Source organism: Podarcis erhardii (genome assembly GCF_964252035.2).
Source record: "Podarcis erhardii genome assembly, chromosome: 2".
Classification (NCBI taxonomy): domain Eukaryota; kingdom Metazoa; phylum Chordata; class Lepidosauria; order Squamata; family Lacertidae; genus Podarcis; species Podarcis erhardii.
In genome coordinates this window covers 32,221,050-32,245,929 of record NC_138498.1, presented here as the reverse complement: position 1 = coordinate 32,245,929, position 24,880 = coordinate 32,221,050, and the positions used below count along the sequence as shown (strand labels likewise).

The 24,880-nt window shown below is 46.2% G+C and overlaps 2 protein-coding genes across 2 annotated transcripts in view; one reads left to right on the top strand and one right to left on the bottom strand.

The window, feature by feature from the left end:
- GCGR (glucagon receptor) overlaps positions 1-11,563 on the bottom strand; it is a 43,392-nt gene extending 31,829 nt beyond the window's left edge. Inside the window, exon 1 of the mRNA XM_081849774.1 lies at positions 11,430-11,563. The gene's annotated coding sequence lies outside the window, so the exon portion shown is untranslated. The remainder of the gene's footprint in view (positions 1-11,429) is intronic.
- Positions 1-24,880, top strand: part of MCRIP1 (MAPK regulated corepressor interacting protein 1) — a 79,693-nt gene that overhangs the window by 52,232 nt on the left and 2,581 nt on the right. The gene's annotated exons all lie outside the window — the stretch shown is intronic.

Sequence of the window (24,880 nt, the reverse complement as noted above, 5' to 3'; positions counted from 1 at the left end):
ATGCTTTGCAGAAGCACATTTTAAAAACAACAACTAAGAGGGCACCTTCCTACAGAAAACAACCAAATGAAGAATGTGCATGCTTTAAGGAGGGAAGATACACTGCAATATTGTGTTGCAGGTCTCTTGTTCACTGTTAATTCCATCCTTAATTGTGTTTTACTTAATTTGTCTGTCCTGATTCTACTGCCACCCAACATTCATTGGATGAATCCTGAGTTCTAGTATCATGAGGAAGAGAATGCCTCCCCATTCACTGTCTCTATACACAGAATTTCACCTCTTACTTTTGACACCTTTTTTCTAAACCCAAATGCATTCATCTTTTTACGCTTTCTATTTAAGGAAAATGATCGTTTTAATTGCCTTTTTCTGTACCTTTCCTAGTATTGTGGTCGTCCCTTTCAGATGCAGAGATCAAAACTGAACATGCCATAAATAAATTTGCTGCTTTATTCTTTGTCCCTTTCCTAATAATAATTCATAATACTGTACATTCTGTTTATTGCCACAGCACACTGGGCTGACATTTTCAATGAATTCCCTACTGTGAACTCAATATCTTTTTCCTGAGGAGTTACAGCCAATTCACCATCAGCTGGGGAATTTAGGATTTTTATTATATTTTTGTTCCAGTGGGCATCATTTTGCTTTTACATTGAATATTACCATGTTTTGCTGTTTAGGAACCTTTTAATAGTCAAAAGCTTTAAAAATCTCCATAATATCAACCAATTCACACGTCTATATCTTTGTTGACTTCCCAACCCAATGATTAAAGCTTGATTTAATTCTGTTTCTTCCAAGGCTACATGTTTAATAGTTCTAGCTTTAATAATGCTGCTTCCACCAATTTGCCTGGGTCAGATAGCTAGGCTGATAGAAATGTAATTTCCTGAGAGTGTACCCTAAAAGATCCTTCTTAGAAATTAGCATTCCACTAGCTATTAACCCTGTGGTATGAGGGTCATTTTGGTTTAGAATTACCTTGAAGATGAACAACTTCACATTTTGAGTTTTTAAATAATTATTCAGTGAATGCCACCTGGTCCAGGTGAGTCATTTAAATTTGTCAACTGAATTCCATTAATGTTGTTGTTCTTTGTCGCCTCTGGGTAGCAGAGGCTGCTTCCAGGTGGATTTTATTTTGGTAGGATTGGTGTTCCTCACGCACTCATGTTTGGGAGTTTTCCTGGCATCTGGAGAACATTGTTGATATCAAAATCACACCTTGTCTTTTCTCCACACTTACCCTTTCCATGAAAAAACCTGACAAGTTTTAAAAACAACAACCTGCTGCCAGTAACCCGTTTGCAATATCTGAATGATCAGTTTGCAACAGTAAGCTTCCATCTGGAAACACTTGTGGTTCTTCAAACAATGTGCAAAGCAGACATGGTTCGAGTGTGGGTATATTTCCTACATGTTGGATGCTATAATCCCATTGACAGAACTATCAGGTGCCTGCTGTGTTAAGCTTATGTATTTCCCTTATTCAGAAGAGTATCATAGCTCTGTGACTCTGGATTTCACTGTACACTAGTTTAAAGCTCAAGTACAGCCCAATCCTATGATTGTTTACTCTGAAGTTCGATAGTGCTTACTTGTACATAAGTGCACCTAGGAAGACACCATTAGTCCTTCCTTTCAGAACAATGCCAGTTCTATGGCCAACCTATGGGAAAGACACCACCGTTTCTGATCATTTTATATTTTCATCTCTGTGCTGCAAACTGTGCATATGCTTCAGGCTTTTGCAGTAGGACTGCATGAGTGGTTCTTGAATTCCAAGAGGTGGGTGGGATTGTCTCTTGAAAAAGAGGAGGAGGAGGAGGAGGAGGAGGAGGAGGAGGGGGAGGAGGAGGAGGAGGAGGGGGAGGAGGAGGAGGAGGAGGAGGAGGAGGAGGAGGAGGAGGAGGAGGAGAAGAAGAAGAAGAAGAAGAAGAAGAAGAAGAAGAAGAAGAAGAAGAAGAAGAAGAAGAAGAAGAAGAAATAGTGCTTCTGTAAAAAAAAAAGTAATTGTGCCTGGGAAAAGAAAAATTCCTATGCCTGGTGAAAGAAAAATGCGCTGCAGCATCACCCAAGCTGGGAATGTAATGCAGCACATTCTCTCTTCCAGACTCTTCTCTCAGCAAACAAGCATCAAAGCTGCTCTGATCCTGCCTCCCCGCCCCCCACTCGCTCACTCGCTCACACACACATACGCTTTCACCCCCCACCCCTTGATTGCTCAAGAGAGAGGCTGTGGGGAGAGGAGGAAGGGGGAAGCTGCTCTCTTGTTAAAACACAAAAGGATTAGCCCCTAGTGCGTTAATGGCACAAACCTTGAAGCTACAATCCAACGCAGCAGGGGCTTCAGTGCTTGGCAGGGGAGGGCATGTCTGAGGCAGGAACTGATGCGATGCCAACAACGTAAGGCTGGCTCTGCCACTAACACCCCATTTCCCACTAGGGATCAGGTGGCTTCAGCCAGTCTTAGGGGGAGAGTCATTAGATCCATCAACCACTTGCACCTCTGCCATTATCCCGCTATTTTGGTCCTATGAGTGCGCACACCCACAGACCAAAGGCCTCATGGCTCTGTTTCTGCATCTTAATTTTGATCTTCATTACCCTCTGCTGTCCCCACCATCATCAGCCTCGGCTGCAGAAAGAAATAACAGACTAAATCATAGTGATGATGATGAGAAGTATCTGATTAGCTGGGACAACTCTGATGTCACAAACGGCCGAGGTAATTCAATTTCCACAGCACTTTTCTTGTATTTAGCTGTGAAACAGCTATAGAGGATGACATTTCAACATTACTCAGATGTGAGGGTGCAGGGGTTTGTTTGTTTCTGTTTTAATATACAAATAGGCCAAAGAAAACTTCAGACAACTTTATAAGTGTTTACACTCTAATGTAAAAAATGGTACTTTAATGTAAAATGACTCTTTAGGGATAGGTGAGCTCTTGATTTCAACAGCTCATCTCCATGAGTATCCAGAACCCCTACTATGAGGCAGAGGAATGAAAAGAGCTTCCTCAGTATTAATGATAATCCCCACACAGCACCTTGTATTGTAAAATGTGATGAGACGCTTCCTGGCCTTGGGAGGTAAGAAAACAGCAGCAGCCAACTGGAGAAAAAGGAATAAAATGAGAGTGATCAAAGGACAGTTTGGCAAGATAGCAAATGCAGGCAGCCAGGTGACATTCCCTATTTGGCTAACTGCTGCTGGACTACAAATCCCATCATCCCCTGACCACTGTCCATGCTTACTGACGCTGATGGGAGCTGGAGTTTCCCACCCATGATTGAAATGGAGGAGGCAAAGTCCGCCTGCCTCATTGACTCCTGCCTCATTGGTCACTTTATCCCACATAGGGACACAGACTGCGTGCTGTAAAGGAAAGTGGCTAAAGGGAGAGATGGTCAGCAGTTTATACTAGAAAGAGAGCAACACCCATCAACCCCAGCAGGCATGGCCCATGGTTGGGGGTGGGGGGAATTGTAGTTTAGCAACACCTAAAGGGTCCAAGATTAGCCATCCTTGATCTATGAGAGGACATGCCAGCTGCAAAAAAGGCTGTGTGGCCTTTTCAGATGAAAGACGCCTGCCACCAGTTAGATCTCTAGAAACGGATCTGCTGAGAAAAACCATCTTCTGTCTTACAGCACAGAATCTCTGACTTCATCCCACAGTGCAAGAACAACACCTGTAAACCACACAGAGGGCAAAGCAAAAATGTGTCACTACCGCCACAATTTACTACTTCCTGTAATGCCAAAATCAACGCCCTTCTAGTCTCACATATATTGCAATAAGGCAAGGGTGGGGAACTGGATATGGTCAGAGGGCCAGATCCTTATTCTCTGCAGGCCAAGTTTGACAGGTAGGTGGAGCTGCTCCTCTGTCAGCCACCTGATGCCATAATGACATTGGGTAACCTAGGTTTTTTGCCTGTGTGGTTTGAAATCAAACCATGTGGGCAAAGCCACAGGCTCATCACCTGACTGCCAGGACTTGTGAATCCCTGTACAAGGTGGGGTAGATGAAGGGCTTGGTACTCTGTTGCAGGTAATCTCTTTCAAATTCCATCAACTCAGGCTGAAGAGCTGGCACAGCCTTCTGAAGAGCCAACTGTGCCTTCCCACTGGCAGCCTGTTAAGTATGGTGAATGGCCAGCACAGCTGCTGGAGAGCCTTTTAAGGAGGACATGGCCAAAGGCTTTACAGCCCAGGTATCCTGCAAAGAGCATTTGCTCCAGCTATATGAACTGCAGAAGGATGTCTATGTGGCTCTTCTTATTTTGGTAGCTTCCTGGGCTCATTGTCACATTTTTTGAGGCTGAATATTTAATCTCCAGGGATGCGGGTGGCGCTGTGGGTTAAACCACAGAGCCTAGGATCAGAAGGTCAGCGGTTTGAATCCCCATGACGGGGTGAGCTCCCCTTGCTCGGTCCCTGCTCCTGCCCACCTAGCAGTTCGAAAGCACGTCAAAGTGCAAGTAGATAAATAGGTACCACTCCAGCAGGAAGGTAAACGGCGTTTCCTGCGCTGCTCTGGTTCGCCAGAAGCGGCTTAGTCATGCTGGCCACATGACCCGGAAGCTGTACCCCGGCTCCCTCGGCCAATAAAGCAAGATGAGCGCCGCAACCCCAGAGTCGGCCACGACTGGACCTAATGGTCAGGGGTTGCTTTACCTTTACCTTATTTAATCTCCAGCCCATTTTCTCTTTGCTTTGCTAACTCTACATGGAATTGATAACTCACTGGCTCAATGGGAAGATTTGCTGCTGCTTTGCCAAGGTAAGAGGCTAGTGGCAAGGGGGCTTGCTGCTGCTGCTGCCATTGCACATCTGGACACAGTGCCTCTGAAATAGATACATCTGTGTCTGCTCATGAACAGACCAATTGAGTCCATGTTAGGTGACTGTTGAATCCTTTTCTAAGCAAACACCCAAACCATGAGCCTGCAAGACACAGAAAAGGCGGCAAAGGATCCTCTTCATCCTCCCAGCATGCAACTTGACCCATCCGTGGCTGCCGTCTGCTTGGGGGCTGGTGACGAGACACACCCCCAACTGAAGGGGGCAAGATTGGAGCAGTTGTTATTCTGATGCACCAGGCAACTTCCCAACTTGCAAGGTCTGGTAGTGAGTAAGACTTGTTCAAACAGGATACTTTGCAATCACTCTGTTGACACAGCCCAACTCGGAGCAGAGGCACAAAGGGCACAGTGGAGAGGCTGAGACTGAACCTAAAGGACCCTGCTCAGGGCCTCCCATCACTGCAAATATCCCCACAGAACCAAGTGGTCATAGCTCAGCACTCACTCACCCACCACCATGGCCCTAGTGGTGCAAGGAGCAGCGCTCGAGAATGCCTACCTGTCTGCCACTTAGCAGGCAAGCACTGATGCCAAGAAGCACATGTGCAGGCAGAACTAGAGGGTGTGCAAAAGACTACATACTGCGTCTCTTGCAGGCTCAGCCCCAGAAGACATTTTTCCCTTCAGAATCTGATAGACAAGTGTGTGGTGTAGTGGTTAGAGGGTTGGACTAGGAAAGGAAGAGATAGAGATCCAGGTTCCAATCCCCACTCACTCAGCCAGGTGAGTCAGTCACACAAGCTGAAGCTACCTTAGCTCAAAGGGTTGTTTCGAGGATAACCTGGGAGGGTAGAATTATGTAGACCCCTCCTTGTGGAAAATGCAGAATAGAAACGCTGCAAATGAATGAAGGCAGATTTCAATCCATTTGTATTGGCAACTTAACGCAATGACCTGCCAGAATGTTTTCCAGAAATTGTTGCCTCTTGAAAGCATGTAAAAACACATCCACCTGACACCAGTGGTCTATATCAAGAAGTATATAACACCCCCAAATAAGTAGGTGACATCCACAGCTAGACACAACAGAAGAACCAGATTTGCTACTTAATTTGAGTTGGAACCTGTTTTTGTCAAGCCATAGGTTCTGCTAGAGAAGCTAGTCATGGATCCTGGAATCTGAGGTCCAAATCACACAACTGGAGATGGGTGCCCTTATGCGGATTGAGTGAATCTGTTCAATCTTTTCACCAAGCAGTGAAACAATGGTGCAATAGGTTCTCTAGACTCTCCAGTCATAATTTTTCAATGCAAGCTGAGATTTTACTCTACTATTGCAGTCCAACTACAAAGCGTTTATGATGCAGCAGTAGAACACCAGGAGACTTTTCCCCCAGTTGTGATTTGAGCATTCTGTGAAGCAATCACACAGCCAAATCCAGCCCAAGATGCAATCAACTCACTCAAACTGGCAGGGCTGTGTGTACGGAGTCTCCCAAATACTGCACTAGTAGGGGTTGGGGTTCCTTTTTTCTTTCTTTTTTTCTTGTTCTGGTTATCCAAAGAGAAGAGTCCATGCCTCTTGAGCATGCACAAACTCAACAAGTCTAGCCTGTCCCTCTGTTTTCATTGGTGGCTACAGAATAAGTTTTCCTGGTTAGAGGGCCTGGCTTCCAGATAGGGCTGAACTCTGGCCATCATTTTACAAATTAAGCACCAGCCGCCAACCAAGCACAAAGCTGAAACACTCTAACAAGCTTAACAAACATATCTAACGAGATATGTTTCCCAGAGTCTTATATTGAGACTTATGCCAGATGGGGGATCAGAAATTAGGATTTTCATATCATCCATGCTACATGAGGAGCTGAATTATATCAGACAAATGAATGGGTGGTATCATGATACACTGTCCTCCAATTACACCCAGGGCATTTTGTGGCACACAGAGAATAGACTCTTCACTGTGTTCACAGCCAAACAGTGAAAAACATCTATTCTGGGCCCCAAGCAGCAGAGGATTTGATACACAGGGCAAGAAAAATATGTGCTAAAGGTAAAGTGGACAAAGAGTATGGGAGATTGTCACATCGGGTCTCAAAAATCCAATAGGTCAGGACTGTTGGGAGGGGATAGGTAATGGGGATGTCTTAACACACTGAGTGAAAGGCAGTATTAGGTGAATGAGTCTGGGAAGGGCATGTGCATTTGAAAATCTTCATAACTGCAATTGCAATGGAATCTGGGGTGTCAAGACATCTTTCTTTTTCCAATAATTTCAGGTTTACTTTAAAAAAGCAACACCGAAGTTTCTAGTCATCAGCATTATTGGGGGGGGGGTGAAAATGTGCGGACAGTACTTTGTGAAAACGTTGTGAAAACGTAAATGGGGTTTTCGGCAGCCAGAGGCAAGGAAGTCTGTGCTCTGTATATCTCCTGTCCTATCCCATAAATGCCCTTCAAGACCTTTGTACACACTGTTCTCTGTGTCATGTGTTTCTGCCACCAAATATTTAAAATTCCCTAAAAACTGGCACACAGTATCACTTTTTTTAAAAAACTAACATATTTCTGGGTTCACATCATGTTGAAATATTTGCATCTCTGCATAATTTACACAAGTGATCCTTGAAGAATTGCAGGTTTCTCATTAAGAGCTGGATTGCTTTTAAGTGCATAAATCAAGATCACATTACAAGAATTTGCTACTGGTAATTTGCTTCTGCTACTGCATTTTGGAAGGGTGTAGGTGGATAGATTTGGGGGTCTCAAATTTCAGCGGCACCCCCTCCTCTCACATTCCATTCTACATCATAGTTGCAGCGCCCCCCCCCCTGCGGTGTCCCCAAGGCTCTGCGCCCAGTGCAACTGAACCAGTCACACTCCCTTAAATCCACCTCTTTGGATAGAAGCAGAAATAGTCACAAAATGTGCTGTCAGTTCCACCTGATGGGACCATACTGGGATGGGGTTGGAGCTGAGGACTGTACAGTGGTACCTCGGGTAACAGATGCTTCAGGTTACAGACTCCGCTAACCCAGAAATAGTACCTCGGGTTAAGAACTTTGCTTCAGGATGAGAACAGAAATCGCGTGGCAGCAGCACAGCGACAGCGGAGGCCCCATTAGCTAAAGTGGTGCTTCAGGTTAAGAACAGTTTCAGGTTAAGAACGGACCTCCGGAACAAATTAAGTTCTTAACCCGAGGTACCACTGTATCATGCAGCAAGGAGGGGAGATTCCTGCAAGGCATTTTAAGAAAGGTCATCTCAATGCTCCATTCCATGACATAGAACCAAGAGGTTAATTAAAGGGAGACTGTCTGCTCCCATGCAGCTTTTCCAAGAATTTGCTGTACATGTTGTCACACTCAAACAAGGGAAACTGAATCTAGCAAGAAGCGGGGCTGTTACCTAAACTCCACTGCTGTTCTGGGCTTGTACATAAGGATCAGAGGTCAGAACTAACCCTGAAAGCCAATGGGAAGCGATTTCTACTCCTCGTGCACACACTAAGAGGCTGCCATGATTGCTGCTACAAGTCTCTTTTTGGTTCCTATCCTGCCTCACTAGTGACACTGGAGGAGCCAGATCCCCACAGGCTGCAATTCTGTCCTCACCAGCAATGTATCCAAGGCAAGGGAGTTAACCCAACACTGTCCATCGTAGCAAGAGAAAGGCAAAAGTCAGGCTTGCTTGGGATTTTAATATCTGGTGTCCTGCAATTATCCTGCCTTGGTGAGTGCCACACACTACTCTTGCTATAGGCAATTTAGTGAGTTTTGCATGAGATCGTGTGTTTACAGCAGTAACGTTAACAGTAATCCCAAGCAGGGTAGGGTGGACTCTGAACCAATCCATTCCTAAATATAAATCTTTAGAAGTTCATTTATACACTGGTCACCATTTTTAACACCTCCTATTTGAACAACAACAGCATCTGTAGGGGAAAATCCTACTTATCCTTCCTAACTTCCCCAAGTTACCAATGTAGGATTATACCGCACATGCCAAGCGTTTAGGACAGATTTGCCTGAATGGGTAACTGGACCAGTATACTGTACAGTATTACTTTCCCTTACGCCTTGTGCTCCAATGTTCACCCCACTTTTGCAGAGATGGGTATAACCATGCTTAAATTCAGTATTCATTGAACCTGCTGGGCTTACAGGTCTGTTTTTTGTTTAGCAGTGTGTCACATTAACCAGAGATTTTCATATGGATGTTTTGTGATTTTGCAATACAGTGCGTAACACATTAAAACAAACATCCCTGTGCCTCGGGTCCTTATATATTGTAAAAGTGGCCGTTCCAATTCTGTTTCTTCCTTAGAATCAGAGTTCAAAGGGACCAAAAGGGTCATGGACTAGATAACCCTTGTGGTCCCTTCGAACTCTATGATTCTAAGGAAGAAACAGAATTTCCATGCAGGTATCTTTTTGCCCAACATGTGGGTCGAACCCACCACCCAGAGCATAAGAGTCTCCTGCTCTAACCAACTGAGCTATCCCAGTCATACATAAAGTAAAAAGGATTTTTTTAACCAATTGGCTGTCGTCTCCGGAATTGTTTTTTTCACCTTTGGGTTATAGTTCACACGGGGCATGTGTTTGTCCATTCAACAGGCACACACACTCTCCCCTCTGCCACCTTTTCTCCTGCACACATAGCAGATTGCCATTAGTATTAATTAGGTTCAAGTTCTGCTAGGTGTTACGTGACTGATTGTGTGGCTGGGTGTCTGCAGGAGGCTGTGGGCAGGAGACAAGAACATAGCCCTGTGATGTGATACTAGCATGGAGGAGGAGGAGAAGCAGGGCAGAAGAGGAACTGTATGTACTGTGTAGATGTATATATGTGTACACACCATAGCTGTCAACTTTTCCATTTTTTAAAGGGAAATTCCCTTATTCTGAATAGGATTCCTTGCAAGAAAAAAGTTGGCAGCTATGGTACACACACACACACACGCCTAGCCATAAGCACAACTCCATGGTGGGTATACGTGCCCCCTTTCTCAGTGGCCCCTTCCATGCCTTGGCTTAATGTGACTTGTGAACCCCTTTGTGCCTCCTTTCATTCCCCCTCATCCATGCAGTGTTCTCCAACTACTACTGCCCCACACTTTCTCTTCCAAAAATCCAGAGGTTCCCTGTGCAACTGATGCAATTCTCCTGTTTGGGTTTTCAAAGCAAAGGGCATAAAAAAACTGTGGCATGGGCATAGCCAGGATTTTTGTTGGGGGGGGGCAGAACCTTAGTTAGTTAAATATTTTTATTGATCATAGGGGACAGCTGACCCCCCTTGGCTATGCCCATGAACTGTGGACTAGAAAACAAGGCACTATCTATTTCAGGGCTGGTCAGACCTCAGGCTTGCAGGATGTGCTTGGTGGTGGTGGTGGTTTAACGGGAACCCACAAGATCCACCAAGTGGAGTCAGTGTAGCATTAATTCAGATCCAGGGAATTAATTTTGGGTACCAGAATGAACTGAACTCACAGCCCTTCCACCTGGAAACCACTCCTGGTTACCTTCAAGCATTCTTCATTTGGCAGAGTAATTTGGGGTCATCTCGTTTTGCTGCAGCCACTGCTGATCAAAGGGGAGTTGGAAATCATACCTGATACTGTTTGCTCTTGGGAAGGGAGGAAAAATTGTGTTGCTCTTAAGAAGTAGCTAAGGAGGTCCTTGACTGACACATGTGTGTGTATGGTTATCTGGTCAAGGATTACCCTGTGTGTCCAGAGACAAGGGCTGCTATACGTCCAGATTTCCCAGGACATTACAAAGGCAGACTTGATGTCTTTCGGGGTGTCCTGTTTTTTTACCTTATGAAATATGGCAACCTTACCACAGACTAGCAAGCCAGCAAGGCAAACTGGGTGGTGCGTGGCATATTCTAACAGGCTCGCTAGAAATTGTGCCAAAGTTGACTATATACTTGGCGTCCAAGTGGATCTCTGACCTCTCGGGAGAGGACGCTGCTCCCCTTTTAACAGTTGCAGAATCATAGAACTGTAGAGTTGGAAGGGACACCAAGGATCAACTAGTCCAATCCCCCACCCTGCAGTGCAGAAATGTATAGCTGTCCCATATGGGGACTGAACCTGAGACCTTGCCTTGCACCACGTTCTAACCAACGGAGCTCTCCAGAAGTCCCTTCCTTTAACCCTCGACAAAGCTGTCCCGCTATATTCGGCTGCCGTGTGGACGCCCCGGACCGAGGCCGTTGTCGCCTCGCCTCCCCGGGGCGCAAGGCAGGGACGAGGCTGGCTGTTGCATGTGCTCAGCTCCATCCCGTTCACCGCGGGGAACCCGAGGCCATAGCTGTCAACGCTTCCCCCTTTTTAAGGGAAATTCCTTTATTCCGAATAGGATTTCTCGCAAGAAAAGGGAAAAGTTGACAGCTATGCCCGAGGCTGACGGGGAGAAAAAGGGGGGGGAGAGCCCCCTTCCACACCGAGCCCAGAGAAAGCGCCTCCGGTGCCCCTGGAACCGGCTGAGGGATCTCCCCGCCACGCGCCCGCGCCCCTCGACGTGACCAAAGGAAAAGGAAAAACCCGCGAAGACGGCAGCCCTCCTTCTTCCCTCAGCCGCCGGCCCAGACCTACCTGCCTGTGTGGCTTCAGTTCTCGGCGCTCCCCGTCGGGCGCATCGCAGCCGGGCAAAGGGTCGAGGAAGTTCCCCGCCAAGGGGTCGCTCTGCGCCGGCTCCTGAGCGCTGGCGCTCCGCTCAAAACTTTTGCCAGAGCCGCGGCTCAATGCAGCCTCAGTGGCCGGCTTCGGGGGGAGGGACCGGCGAGCTGGGGGGGGGGTGGGCGCCCGGAGGGAGAGAAGGAGGAGACAGCGGCCGAGCCTCTTCGCGGAGCAGCAGGTGCGGGCAGGCGGGCGGGCGGGCGGGCGGGCAGCCGGAGGGGCGCCGCGTTCTCCCCGCGCCAGGGAAGCAGCTCTCCAGAAAGGGACCTTCTCTCCTGCCGGAGTCGCAAGTTTTCACCCGCCGTTGCTGCTGCTGACGCGCAAAAGGAAAGCGAGACTTGGAGGTGTCAGGGAGGGCTGCGCAGACCACCTCCTCCTTCCTCTCCACCCGCCCACCCCGCCCACCCCAACTTCGGAGCCGAGGCTCAGGCCGCCTCATTCTTCTTAGGGCCTCGCGTCAGGGGGTGCCATCCTGTTCCTGGGACGCGTGTACTCTTTGAAACACGCGAGTGGCATCAGGGAAAGGGGGCAAAGGGCCCTCGCCCTCGGCTGGCCAGGCGGTCATCAAGCTCAAGGCCTTCCTCTCTCACTAATGAATGCCGTTGTTTCCCAAACTTGGGTCTTTCCATCTGTTTTTGGACTACAACTTCCATCATCCCTAGCTAGCAGGACCGGGGTTAGGGAGGGTGGGAATTGTAGTCCAGAAACAGTTGGAGACTCAAGTTTGGAAAACCCCTGGATGAATCAGATGGGCTTATGGTGAGGTCTGGAAGTCTGCTTCCCTACCTAATATGGCTTGAAGAAAGTTAAGCAGATCAGCCCTGTGGTCTGAATTGTTAAGAGAAAACAGAACATCTGTGTAAGACACCAACTCTGCTTTAGGGCTCTTTCCAGACTCAATTTATAGTGCATCAATTGCATCCATGGGCAGGGAGGGGCAGCTCCACCCCCTAAATAAATAAAAATCATAGCTAACTGAGGTTCTGCCCCCCCCCTGCACAAAAGGCCTGCCCCCTAACAAAAACCCTGGCTGCACCCATGATTGCACCCGCCTTATCCAGGTGTTATGCAGGACATCTGGTTGGAAAAAAGATGTTCACACCTGAGGGAAGGTGTCTGAAACATTAAATATGTGGATATCTTTTTTTCTTCTGGCAATATTTCTATTGCAGTGGGTGCGGGGGCATATCAGTTGTGACAATTAATGCCTGTTAATTTCAAGCTCAAATTTTGTGGTCTCTTCCTCCTTTCTTCCTTTCCATTTAGCATTGACGCCACCCATTTGTGATGGTAATACATGGATACCTCCCTCTGGAAATGCATCTCGCAGAAACAGATTTGTAACTAAAATAAGCATCTTTACCAGATGACTGGAAGTAAGCCAGCGCAGCACCAATTTTTATAAAGGGGTGAGGGCAGCAAGCCAGGAAATCACAGGCCAGTTAGCCTAATGTTTGGCCTTGATAAATTGCTGGAAGGCGTTATTAAAAATAGACTTAGTAAACATAAAGAAGAGCAAGTGTTGGCGCAGAAGAATTAGGCTGGCTTGTCCAAAGGGAAGTTCTGTTTTACAATCCCAGGGTTCTCTGGGAAGAGGGATTGTTGAACCACTCTGGGAATTTGATAAATTCGTGGAAAACAAGGCTACCAGGCATGATGGCTATGTTCTACCTTCACTGTTGGAGGCAGTGTGTCTCTGAATACAAATGATAGCAATGAGAAAGCATGTTTTGTTTCTTGATTGACATCATTGCTAGGTCGAAACAAAATTTTAAAATTCCTTCCAGTAGCACCTTAGAGACCAACTAAGTTTGTTATTGGCAGACCAACACGGCTACCTACCTGTAACTAGAATCATTGCTAGGTGTGTGCTTTATAGAAAGCAAGCAAGCAAGCAAGCAAGCAAGCATGAATGAATGAATGAAATAAAAAGAAATAAAACTGTTCTTCAAATAAGCAAAAATCTTCCACTTGTGTTCATACACTGTATAGGTTTGTCTTTGTGCACAAAATTGCTACACAAATCTTTTTTAAAAAATATATATCTACTTTTGGGAAGTTGTTATTTTAATTTGGGTTGGAGATTGGATGCTGTCCCTACTCCATCCCTTGAATCCTACAATGTTGGGGAAAGTTCAAATGTACATTGAAAACAATTCACATTGCTAGTTTTATGCTCAGCAGTTATTATGAGTGGAAGTTGCTTTTATTTCCTTGTGTGCAGAGTGGCGGTGCTATAGAATTGTTGGAGAAGTTGGTCGCTGTTGGAAGCAGGATGCTGATTCTACAGGGGGAGTACTTATCTCCTCTGGTTACCAGTGCCATTTTTGACAGCTGATGAGATTTGAGAGATTGTGCATCGCTACTGGGAGATCTAGGCTATGGAATTAAATCTATTTGGTGACTCTGAGCAAGGTCACGATGGCACACTCTTAAGTTCCAGACTATTAATTCTGGAATTGCTAGGCAGTTTCCTCACATGGTCATTCCTGAATTTCAGGGATGTGCAGATCTACATTGTGGGTTTCATTTCTCTCATTCCTTGCCTTCTCCTTCCCCTATGTGCCGCAGGGAGAGTACACTCTCTGGTGGCTTTTCCTCCGTCCCATTCAAAGCTGCTGTATTTCTCAGGCACATATGCCTCAAAGAAGCCACTGCAATAATGGAAGGGAACTGTGGAACAAAGACTCAAAAGGCATTATAAAAGCAACCTAGTTCACAACAGCCCAAAAGCTACTGATACTGCCTTGTCGGAGGTATGTATACTCTTGTGTGATCCAGTTTTTTATATACTGTATATATAAAATCCACTTCCCATATAAGCAGGACAAACAACCCTAGCCACTGGTGGTGATATCAGTCCTCAGGGACTAAACTTAGTCATATGCTGTGGTCATTAAATAAAGGTAAAGTACCCCTGACAGTTAAGTCCAGTCACAAACGACTCTGGGGTTGCGGCACTCATCTCGCTTTACTGGCTGAGGGAGCCGATGTTTGTCCGCAGACAGTTTTTTTCCAGATCATGTGGCCAGCACATGGAAACACCGTTTACCTTCCCGCCGGAGTGGTACCTATTTATCTGCTTGCATTTTGACATGCTTTCGAACTGCTAGGTTGGCAGGAGCTGGGACCGAGCAACGGGAGCTTATCCCGTCACGGGGATTTGAAACGCCGACCTTCCGATCAGCAAGCCCTAGGCTCAGTGGCTTAGACCACAGCGCCACCAGCATCACTTGTCATTACTCACATGCAATTCCAGACACATGGGGTCTGCCTCAGACAGAAGCTGCCTGGCTCCAAAGGGCCTTCCTGGTGGCAACGCAGGCTATCCTTCATAGGTAGGAGGATAACGACCCCATTAGAAATCGATGAGACGGTTAATCAAAACGGGGCAGCTTGGCTTCCAAAGAATAAATTGAAATGGGTGGGCAGGGTGGGGGGGCGGACACCCTTAGAAGAAATGTGTGCAGATTCCTGAAATATTTTTGGGGGGTAACTTTACAGAATGTGTGCAGAAAAAGAAGGATGGGTCTCTGTTCTTTCTATATATATATTGCAGCATGAACAACAGAAATTCCAGGGATGGGGACTAACTTGTGGTTTTCCAGATATTATTGGACTACAACTCTCATAATTCCTGGCCATTCTGGCTGGCACGGATGGGAACTGGAGTGCATTTTTAATGCAACAAGAGACAGAAGAGGAAGGGTATGTGTGGAGGTGTTACCTGTGTCTCAATTCCAGAGCCCTCTGTTCAGTGGGCACTTTTAAGGCATGACAAATGCAGGTAAGACCAGGATATCCACAGAAGAAAATCCCACTGAGCCATAGAGCATCCTACATGGGATCTTGGATAAAGGCTGTAGTCCACATTCTCATTTGTTCTGTCTCTCCCTCTCCCTCTGAACCCTCCCCTCCCGCTGCAAGTAGGCCCTTCTAAGAGATACTACAGAGCAAGTAATCAAGCACCAGTTTTTTAAAAACAAATTGTCTGTGCAAGCTTTTTCCGAATGCTCGCCGTTAACAACACTTTAAAGAAATACCACTTAGTCCCCCAGTGCCATTTTTTAGTGACTGACCCTCGGTAATTGGATGAGGCCATTACAATCATGCTCTGAACTGGTTATTGCTGATGAGCCTGTCAAAAGAAAGGGAGCTTATCACATTAGCCGCAGTAATAGAGACCACAAATCCCTTGTATGGCTGGGGAGTTAGGTAATGAGAGTGTTGACAACAGCTTGGGAAATGTGGTCCTAGATCTGAGCTGTGCCCTCCTCGCATCACCCCCTGCCCAGTGAAAGGGTGCCTGTTAATTCCTTTTAAGAAGGATCTCTCAATATGCTGCCCTTTTCCACCAGCCTCTGGGGGAAAGGGAAATGCATTTACTGCTGTGCTAAGTCAGCCGATAGGCTGTTAGATACTGTGCTACATCTTGGTAGCAAATGAGCACTGAGTTGGGATTCAGGGACACCTGTCTCGCTGCTCAGAAAGACATGCAGGGGAAAGGTCTAGGAAGAGAGTTTGGCTTCCTAGAGGACGGCAGCAAAGGGCAGAGGTGTCTGCTCAGTGTCCAGAGAGTGGTAATGTTTTCGTGTGAGGACAGCCTCTGAGTTACTTAGCTTCCCCTGGAGACCAGCTGAGCCATCATACTGGGAGCTGGGGGAGAGAACACATGCTTGGTGCATCATAGCGATGAATAGCTGGGGCTCATTAGTGAGTGAGTGTGTATGGGGAGTGGGGGGGGGAGGCTAAGTTCTGCACACAATAATTTTCTAAGCAGAAAGAGATAGCACTTTAGAAAACAACAACACACTAGCTCCTGCTGCTTCTGACCTCTCTCCAAATTGGACTGATGCAGAAAGCACAGTGGATGCCATCAAACCCTATGCTTCAAAGGCTGCTTTCGGACAGCACTCTGACCTCATGGCTAACCAGATCCCGGTGCTGCTCAACGTCACCTGTTTTGTCTTAATCCTTTTAATCAGATGGTAATTATATTGCAATTGCTTATGCAAAGTGTGATGGTGATGCGGGGCCAAGAAAATTATGTTTTGCTTTCCACTGAATCCTGCCTCCATCCATTCTTTTCTGACTGATCATGGACTTAGGGGACTCAGAGTCCCATGTGGAGTTGGGCAGCAAAAGCCAAACCCTGTTGTTTTTTATATCAATATTTTTGGAAGAAAGGTGGTATATAAACTCCATCAATTAATCAATAATACAACAGTTAACATGCCTAAGAATGCCAAATTGCTGCTTAAAAAAAATAATCTCAGAGATTCTGTTCTGTAGCATAAAGCTGTGATAAAAAGGAAACCTTTTGTTTTGCTTGTCCTGGAACTAAGTTTGGGCCACTCCAAGCCCATGATCATTGCAAATTAAACAGGGCTCCAGCTTCCAAGGAGATGTTCCTCTGGCACTTTTGTTTGCTCAAAAGAGTGGAAGAGAAATTAAAGCCACCCCCGGCCCCAACAAAGGGCTCAGCTGCTCCTCTGGGTGAACGGAAAGGCTAAGAATGGTTCCCGCAGCTGGGGTGTCTCGGGACATCGGAAGTGACTGTGGCAGAGAGGGAGGGAAGAGGGGCACATAGCAGGAGCAGAACTGAGACTCACAGAGGCCAAACTGGGTGAAGTAAACTTGGTCAGGGAATGGTGTCGGAGGCCTCTGGGAGCATCTCACATTCTCCAGCAAACAAACAGCATGCTGTGGAACAGGGCTGAAAGCTACCCCAACTCTCCTAGGTTTTGAGTTCATCTGCTTTGCTCACCTGCCCATGTTTGCCAGTGGTTGTTGGTTCTGGCTTGGGAAAGGGCTGTAGCTCATTGGTACAGCATCTGCTTTAGTCTCAGGTTCCACCCCCAGCTTGCCCAGGTAGGACTGTGAACACCTCCAGTCTGAAACCCTTAGGATGCTGCCTGTGCAAAAACAATCATCTGCCTTGGTGTAAGGCAGCTCCCATGGTTCCCAAGTGACATCAGGAGAGAACCTGGCTAGCAAGCATTTCCTTCCATGCTCCTTTCACCTACTGGAGGACACTGAATTTGCTCTAGCAAAGACCCGCTATGCCCTCCACTATTGCTTGTTCCCCAAGTTCAAGCGCATCTTGCTAGGACAGTCTAAGCCAGGGGTGGCTAAGCTTTGGTTCCCTAGATGTCGCTCGACTACATCATCTAGGACTATTGACCATGCTGGCTCAGACTGATGAGAGTAGGGAGTCTAGCAGCATCTGGAGGGCCATTAAAATACCTCCCTGCTGCTATTCTAAGCAGTTTTAAGATTCTAAAACTGTAGCAGCAGTGATTTGCCTCAGTTATACTTTTCCTGCTCAGATGGCCAAGTCGTTGCATTCCCCATGGTGAGCAGGAGCTTCGGTTGCAGGACAGTCCAATGAGCTAAGCAGCACGACCACACCCCTCATAGCTGCCCAATTCCATTGCTTGCCAGTTGGCAGCAGGGCAGCGTTGATGTGCTCAATTCCAGTGACAGCAAACATTGCGTGGGATGACCTATTGACCTGTTCACGTGCAAGTGGGGTAGAAGGCTGGACTGCCAACTGATTAAAGATCGTTAGCTGATTAATGTTCTGGCTTTTTATCCAATCTACTAAGCAGTCGTTGAAATGCAAATACTTGACTAGTATGCTACGAGACCCCAACAGAATACTTTAAAAAAATTATTCTAAGGACCACTTGCAATTGATAAACAAAAGCCACCAGTCATTGCTGAGAAGTAAAGCCCTACCTTAACATTCCTACCCCACCATATTAGGCACATCAAATATTAAACTCTATTGTTTGGTTTGGAAGCTGCAGCAAGTGCAGAATGATGTGACTACTGACTACATCTAGCAGGGCCACATATGACAGTGATTCTTAAGGATCTGCAGCTGCCATCTATTTGCCACTGAGTTACGTTCCAAGTTTTATTATGGACATATAAAGACCCAACCAACTTGGGATGATGGTACCGAGCAGACTGCATTCCCTGCTATAGGCCAAATCAAACTTTATGCTCATCAGAGGAGACCCTGCTGGCCGTACCATCTGGAAACCTCTCAGAAATGGGCCTTTTCAGTTATAGCACCAACCGTCTGGAGCACTCGCCCAAAAAAGATCTGAGAAGCTCCGTCTGCTGGATGCTTCAAAGGCTTCCCAAGATATCAGCTGGTTACACAGGTCTGTTTGAGAATGCTATTGTGCTCAGTTGCAACTTGCTGTTTTAAATGATGGTTTTAAAAATGTATTTATTGCATTCTGATATTTATTTGACATCTATTATAGTTATTGCATTTTGGTTTGGTTTTTTTAGCTGGCTTCCACTAACGCAGCATGACAGGGGAAGCCAGCACAAGGACTTATGCTTGCACAATGGGGCTTCCCCCTGCTCCACCTCTAGTTCCTGCACTGAAGGAACAATTGTATTAGTGCAATGCTGAATTCCACTCTGTATTTTTTGTAAACTGCTCATGGTTTGTTGCTGAAAACATTAAGTGGTATATGCAATATCCAAATAACTATTAAGTAAATCATCCCCTCTGCTGATGGGAGAAGTGGCCCAACAAAATATAGAGGGCCACAAGTTTTTCATCCTCTACTAGGGAATAATCCCCCTTGAGCAAGCAGAACCTAACTCTGAATAGACAGGCATAGCATTGCACTGTAACTCTCGTGTCAAAATCAACGGGACATCAAGTATTTTGTTCAACCTTGGTTAGTTTATGCCCATTCATCTCTGCTAAGGACCATCTGCTTTAGTTTCTAATTGTTCTTGCTTCAGAAGGAAAGCCATAATCATTTCTCCTGGAAGGCTGCCACTGGATACAAACTCGAGGAAAACGTCATGTTGTAATTTATTTCTCGTCAAATCTGGTGCAGCCAGCAAATAGCCAAGACATCTCTCTGGGCTTCATGATGGTAAGCCCTACAAGAGCCCCACAACCAAGAATCATCGCTTTCTGACAGCTGTACTGATTAATTTGGGGAACAGGGGAGATGATGTTGATCTCTAACACACACTGTAGCCACTTAATACGCCATGGGTTGCATCCAATGTTACTCATGCTCAGAGTAGGCCTGTTGAAACCAATGGGTATGACTAACTTAAGTCCACTCATTTCAGTGGATCTACTGAGCAAAAGTTAGCTGGATACAGTCTGATGCTTTCAAATATTGCCGTTCCGTGCTGCTGCTGCTGCTGCTGCTGCTGTGCTTGCTTCTTATCTTTGAGGGCCACCCCACCGCTAGGCCCCACAGAAGCTCGGTCTGCTTCCTCACGCTCATCTGTGCTGCCAAACATGGGCCTGTTTACCGAGGGGCTGGCCCAAGGTTCAATGATTCTCAATTCGCTTCCACTGGGACTAGATACTGTTCCTTCTGGCTATGTGAGCTTCTGCTCCATTGTGTCCCGGGCCCCCTCCTCTTCTCCCTGTCTCGCCCGACACACAGACATATTAAGTGGTAGCTTTCCTTTCACAATGGCAGTGTCGGGCCAAGGAACCCTGCTGTGTGCTCATTAATCGGACCGCTGGATGCCTCTTTGCCGGGGATACGGATGGACACAAATGCCAGACATTCTCCTGGCCCTGCAGCTGTATGCTCTTCTAGCCTGTAAATCTCATGCTGCTGCTACTCTTAGCGTATGACAAACCCAGCATTTGAAGGGGCTTTCCACCCCCACCCCTCTTCTGCCTCTGGGAATTACACAAGAGCATCTCCCAAGAGCCTGAGAGTTGTACTGAAGGGAGAAATCAAGACCCTCCTTCGCTGAGTGGGTTAGTTAAGTAGGTAGGGCAGGCTTGGCTAAGTTTATTACGTATTGATATCCAAAGCCACAAGAATTGCCTTGCAATCAAGTTGAAGCTCTCTGTTTCCAACGGTGGTCAGCTCAGAAGCAGGGCAGGTTGGAGACAGCCATTTACTATTGTTTGCTCACAGCCTTTGAACATGCAAGTTCAATTTTAGCAATTATTCATGTAGACCTTGCCATTAAGCACAGTGAGGTGGGCCATCTCAGGAAACTGATTTTGAGTGTCATGAAAGGGCAGCAAATTGTAATTTATTTGATATTGCTGCTGTTGCTGCTGACGAGGGAGAAAGGTACCTGTGGGACTTTTCTGCCTCAGCTGCAAACATAACTTCCAGTAATTTTGTTAATTCTTAATTTGTCTAATTCTCAATCTGCTTTCCAGTAATTTATCTTATCCCCCCCCCAAGCTGTTTGAGCTAGTGGCCATCAACATAACCAGGTGGAAATTAACACCATCAATTATTTAGGAGGTACTTTTTTATTGTCCTGAAAGTTACACTTTTCTCACTGGACAACAGTGGGTCTCAGCAGTCTGGGAAACAGAAATACGTTATTTGCCTCTTGTTTTATTTTATGGTTTTATATCTTTGCCTTTTGCATTTGCCTCAAGGCAGTTAACCAATAGTATACCACACAATATAAAACAATAATAGAACAGCAATGACATGTCAGGAATAAAGTGACTGAGAAGCCACGAAATGATCCAGGGGCAGAAATTATAAAACAGCAATCAATAAATGTCAGAGGGGGAGTTAAGATAAGGTAACCAGGTTTTTTTCAATGAATCCGGGGACACTTTTCAACTTCAATGAATTTTGTATGGGGACTGATTTGTAAATCCGGGGACTGTCCCCAGGAAACGGGGACGTCTGTTAACCTTCAATTAAGAACCATCAAACAAGAGAATAAGACAGTCTTTGCATGGAGCCAAAATACAGGAACACGGGTACCAGGTGAACACATCTAGGAAGGGAAATCCATTCTTCTGCTGCCACCACAGAAAAGGCCCCTTGTCTGACAGCCATCATTATCCAAAGGCTTTGGAAGACCTCCAGAGAAATGTATCCAAACACTATCTTAACCAATGGACAGGCTCACATAGAGAAGACCAAGGTTTTTAAAAAATGCCCCTTTTTAGAACAATCTTCTCACAAAGCAGTTTGCTATACATTAAATAGCAAGCTGCAGCTGTAAAGCTGCTGAATCCAATTACAATAAAACAAACCGGGACCGCAGAGTTGTTCCACAGCAAGGCATTGTGGTTGTGGTGACCTTAAAGAGTGCCTGCTCCCACTGCTTCTTTGTCACAGTTGTGACAAATAGAAGAAACTCTATTTAAAGTTTTAACAGTTTCCTGCTTGATAAGCTGTATTTGCCAGAGCAATGTGGAGGTGTAGGCATTCTCTGTGGCCCCCTCTCCCCATACGCCTTGCTCTGTGGAAGGGCCCTGAGGACATCCCTGTAGGAGTGCCATGGACCCTTTTGTTGCAGCCGCAAAGTGGTGATGGTACTCTTCGTGCTAAATGGTGACAGGCAGGTGGCTGGATCAGTGGAAGGGTGCAGAAATTCACCGTCTTACCCACTGCACCATCTGAGACAGACACATTTCTATTCTCTTTCTCTACGCTTTTTGTAGTTCTACAAATCTCAACAAACAAACAAAAGCTCCTGGCAACTATTTTGAGATGCTGAAGTTCCCAGCCATTATTGTTCAAGCAGACGGCTCGCTCCGCACTCAAAAGAACATGGCTGGCTCCTACCATGCAATTAACAGTAGCTGGCCAGTGAGATCGCTCCCATTCTCTCCTCCCCACTGTGTTAGGGGGCCAGCTAAGAGCCAATGAGAATCCAGAAAGAGCATCACGCTGCCTGGCTTGGTGCTCTCAGGAAGGCTTCCAGAATACTTATATCTGCTGTGGGAGCCACTATGGGGGGAAACCTGGCAAAAAAAAATGTAAGAAATATAGCAGCAAAAGGACAACAAGAACAGCTGTGTTTTCATCTATCACTTTGAACACTTGTCTCATTATCCCAGACGAAAGAAAACATTTACAAAATGTCAGTTAAAATTTTATTACATTACCCGGAGGCTCGTTTTGTGGTATGTAGTCTGAAGTTTTTGTCTATTGCATTTTTTTTATTTATTTGATCAACTTTATATACTGCTTGATTGTAAACAACAACAACAACAACATCAAATGGGGTTAATATCTCACCTTTCTTCCAAGACTTTCCAGATGGAGCAAACAGTCCCCATCCCCCCGCCATTTTATCCTTCTAGCAACCCTGTGGGTTAGGATAGGTCAAAAGAGGATGACTGGCTAAAGGTCACCTAGTGAGGAGCATGGCTGATGGAGTTTCAAACTGGTCTGCCCAGTCCCAGGCTGACATTCTAACCACATGGCAGCAGGCATCACACCGGAATGTGTATTACACATTGAAACATGCTGCATCCTTAAAAATATCATTTTGCATACACATTTGTCATGTGAACAAGGAGAATGCAATGAAGGGAAATGTTTCAGGAGGGAGCACTGAAATTATATGCAGCATGATGTGCTACAGCAGGCTTCCTCAAACTTGGCCCTCCAGATGTTTTGAGACTACAATTCCCAGCATCCTTGACCACTGGTCCTGCTAGCTAGGGATCATGGGAGCTGCAGGCCAAAAACATCTGAAGGGCTGAGTTTGAGGAAGCCTGTGCTACAGCCTCTGCAGGGAAAACTTCACAGCTTGATCCTGCGTCAATGAGGGTTCATAAGCACCAGTGCTGAACAACTTCAGTCCCAGGTACTATTAGGTTCCTCCCCCCAAAAAAAATTTTGAGGGAGCTAGGCCCTCCAAAAGGTGGTGGGCATTGCCATCATGTGATTATGGGGGGCAGGGCTTACCAGCTCCCCCCCCCCAATATTTTATTCATGTTGGCCCCCCTGCCAGGTACCCTTGCTTATACTACTCAGGGCTCCTTATGCTACCTAAACCAAACTACTCTAGTCAAGTGGAAGCAGTAGCAGTGGTGAAAGCAAGTCTGGCTACCCTTTTAGTTGTGGAGTAAGCACCAACTCAGAACAGGGGCTGAGTTTGAAATACATGTTGCTTGAACTAAATTACACACACCTTGCCACTGCCCCGGCTGACATTTGTCATTTGTGCTGTTTTTTCCATGGCTAAGCAAAGTTACACCACTATGACCATTAAGTCAAGCCTAACGAATACTAGAAGCTGAATACCTGATCCCAGTGCCTAGGTTTGCCAGAGAGACACACAAATAGGAGAAATAATGTGTAAAGCCAAGACACTACTCAGATCAGGGATTGTGCAGTTCTGTTCAGTGTTTTGTAGCACTCTCCACACTCATTTGGCAGTTGTTTTGAATGGCAAGAAGTTAGAGGCATTTGCCAGCTTCCTGCTGGCCTGACCCCACCTGCTAAGCCAGGATATTGTGCAGTCCTTGCTCTATCCTAGGAAAAACCAGCGTCCTTTGTAGGAAACATCCAGCTACCCTGGCATGTATTTTGTGAATTGACAGGGGTGCAGTTGCTGGACCACACCATGTGGCTTAGGTTCTTGGCATCTCTGAACGATGTTGCATATATTCATATAAAAGACTGACTGACCACATCTTCTTTAGTGTTCTGTAGTCAATTTTACACACACAGCAGCAAATCAAACAATTACCTGCCATGGTGGACAAATACTATTTCCAGGACAAGAGGCAGCACGCTTCTAAAAACCAGCAGCTGGAGAACAGCAGCAAGACAGGGGTATTGTGCTCATGCCCCACCTGTAGACATCCCAAAATTGTCTGGCTGGCGACCAACAAGGCAGTTGTATTATGTTCAATCCTAGCTCCCTGACAAGCATAGCCAAACAGGCATTTGCTAGACCTACATTTTTTGGCATGCATTGAAAGCACCGTCAGGACATGCTTCTAAACAAATGCAATGTGTGATACCTCCCTCTGTCCTGCTACAGCACAGGTCAGCCAGACCCAGGTTATTCTGGCAACGCGCTGGAAGGGGTGAGAGAGGAGACAGGAGTCACATATGCTTATCTCCTCTCCATCACTAATTGGGGCTACCGAGAGCACAGTCGGCACCCAAGCTCCATCTGCTGAGTGCCGACAGTGCCTGGAGCCATCTCCACAGCTCCAGTGCTTTATGCATCATGCAGCAACCTAGGACTGAATGCATCAAGCTGGGGAGAAAGGAAGAGCAGCACACTTGCCTCTGCGGGCAGTAAGCTCTCTGTGCTGTGCAGAACAGCGCAGCTTTCAGTATCCAATCTGCATCCTACTTGGAGAGGCTAAATAAATAGGGGAAAGGAACAGAGGATAAGTGCCAACCAACAGCTGCTGGCCCCCAGAATCACACTAAGACATAGGGATCTAATGTATCTTAAAAGGGGTGCAAGTCAGATCCCCAGGGGTGAAGAACCTGTGGCTCTGTAGATGTTGTTATAGACTCCCAAATCCCAGCTGCCACAGCCTGCATGACAAATGGTCAAGGATGGGAGAGTTGCAGTAAAAAAGTAAAGGTAAAGGACCTCTGAATGGTTAAGTC